General features: G+C 36.0%; 1 protein-coding gene across 4 annotated transcripts in view; it reads right to left on the bottom strand.

Moving 5' to 3' along the window:
- The window catches only part of LOC125043860 (RING finger and SPRY domain-containing protein 1-like), an 18,812-nt gene extending 16,848 nt beyond the window's left edge, over window positions 1–1,964 (bottom strand). The window contains exons 1-2 of one of the 4 annotated variants that reach the window (XM_047640190.1): window positions 1,806–1,912; window positions 880–1,121 (exon numbers count right to left, since the gene is read on the bottom strand). The gene's annotated coding sequence lies outside the window, so the exon portion shown is untranslated. Of the gene's footprint in view, window positions 1–879; window positions 1,122–1,791 lie in introns of all 4 variants that reach the window. The other 3 variants (XM_047640188.1, XM_047640186.1, XM_047640189.1) reach the window with 3 other exon arrangements.
- Window positions 1,965–2,500: the final 536 nt, after the last annotated feature.

Here is a 2,500-nt window from a genome sequence, read left to right as displayed (position 1 = left end):
AAACTTTTTAACTACCACACCTCCCTTTAGGAATTTGACCTTCCCTCCACGCCTCCCTTGCATCTGTAATTAAAATTCCCTTCCAGATTTCAAAGAATATTATAAGTATGATTTGTTAGTCTTTTTAATGAGTATGAATTCATGGCATTATAATCAAACTTTCCATTATATGACCATGCTCTTGTTAGGTGAATAACAAAGATAATTAGAGAAATTACTGCCTTTTTTCCAAGGGCTCCCCCTTTGGAAAATAGTGAAACCCTGCAGGTTAAGAACTACTGCTCTAGACTGTAAGCTTCCACTGCATATCTCAGCTTCAAGTCTCAAGTAGATTTAAATAAACACCCACTATAGATGTCAGAACAGAAAGTCATTGTGGACGTCTTCTAATCATTTACCTTTATATCTGAACAATAATTTTTGTGGCTTTAAAGAAGTTTCTCATTATGTTTTTGGGGACAATAATCCAATGCAGTTGCAACTAGGTATGATTTGCCTGAAAAAGTATGACTGAGAGTAACATTTTCAGTGAAGTCTTTACTGTATTTTGTAAAGTTTATAGATGAAGGAGCTACAATATATAAATCAAATACAAATTAAAGAGAAGGAATGCATAAAAAGATTTAACATATATTTAAAATACGCCCACAGACCTGTCACCGACCTTGCACTAATGACATGACAATCTTTTGGTAAAGCCCAAAGGATCACTTATTGGCTACTCTGCCAAGGAGTGAATTTGTATATCTCCCTGGAAACTCATTCTCAAATAAGGGTTAATGTTACCAAGAGCGATGCAGAGAGATAGAGGGAAATGGACATCATCTTATACCGCACAAGAAATAGTGATAAACACAGGTACAGCTGCCTCATATTTACCGCAAAATGACAAAAATATCTGCAGTATATCACCGCTCAGACACTAAGTTCACAACACCCCCACACAGCCAGAGTTCTTAATGTCACTTTTCTGTAAGTCCTTTTCTATCATTCCTCCTCGCCACAGCACGTCCGCACCCTCCGCAAGGAAGGTGTCACGAACATTTTCTATAACAAAATTGTTGTGGAAGTCGACACAAAGTGCTAATAAAGGGGGGGTACAGGAGGTCTTCCCACCCAGCCTAGGTATTAAATAAAAGATACGAAGGATTAGATTTGGATTTTTGGGTTTGCACAATACCCTCGTTTTGGGACTTCGTCTCTGGAGAGTAGGTCGCTCTCGGCCACAGATGCCCAAATACGACCCACTCCCAATTCTATCTCGTCAAAATCTATGTGATGAGAGTTTGTTGACCTTTGCCATCATGCCGAGTCGAGTGACAGCCACTTGACGCCGCCACTATCATGTGGACATCAGATTTTAAGTTATACGTTACAGATTAGAGCAAGTTTCAGACCACTATGCATAGAGGTCAGTCGACAAAATGCAGGAAATTCACGTTCTGAGTCACAATTTCCCATTCCCTCTTTAACTGCTGTGCTGTCTTGTCTCTCATTATCTTTCTCTTATTCTTAGTTTCTCTTACTTCTCTTATTCTTCCTTTCATTAGCCTATTTTGTCACTCAATCTACTACCCTCATTACTATTTTCTTTAATTACTCTCATTACCTTATGCCTTCAACCTAATTCTTTTCTTCCTTTCCCCACGGTTCTTACACTTATTCCAATGACCCTTAAATCTGATTTCCTTATTTGATTCTATCATTCAACTGTAAATCTTATTCTATCTCTTATTTCCCTTCCTTCGTATTTCCCTTCTTATTTCCTCCTCTTTCGCATATTTCTTCTACCTTTTCGTACATACTTTCGCTTTAATTGCTTTCCTGGAATCTTTCTCTCCTTACTCTTCTTCCTCTTTTCTATCTCTCCTCTCCTATTTCGCTTAAATATCACCAAAGACGTGAATTTTCTTCATTAAACAAGAAAACAAGAAAAACAAGAAAAACAAGTAAACAAGTGAGTCAATCTGCACATTCGAGTCGGATTATTTTTTTCGTATTTTAATTCTCATATGTATTTTTTCGGTGGAAATTTAAATAAATATTTTTTCTAAAGCGTTTTTATTATTCGTGACAAATGAAAATGACGATAACTAATATTATGAAAAATACACTCGAGTCTGATTTTTTTTCTGGTCTTTCCTATTTCCTGTTTCTCCAATTCTAGATATTTCTGAGATTGGTTTAACTATAACAGATAGATATTTATTCTTGGTAACAGATGAACCCTCTTCGTGTTAATTATAAGCCGATGATTTCAGGAATTTTGATAGGAACATGTTAGAATTCGTTGATGCATTAATTATAATGCATTTACATTCACCGTAAGTTTTAGTGAAAATCGATGTATCACTTAAATCTAAATTACAGATAGATAAAAATTGAAAAGGGATAAATAGGAGAAGAAGGAAGAGGGGGAGGAGGAAAAATGGGAGAAAGAAAAGAAAGATTGATGATGAAGATGATGATGATGCTAATGATGATGGAAAAGAAGATGCTG

This window comes from Penaeus chinensis, chromosome 34, assembly GCF_019202785.1.
Source record: "Penaeus chinensis breed Huanghai No. 1 chromosome 34, ASM1920278v2, whole genome shotgun sequence".
In the NCBI taxonomy this organism is placed as follows: domain Eukaryota; kingdom Metazoa; phylum Arthropoda; class Malacostraca; order Decapoda; family Penaeidae; genus Penaeus; species Penaeus chinensis.
Note: the sequence above shows the minus strand (reverse complement) of the source record. Positions and strands in the feature narration are given on the sequence as shown.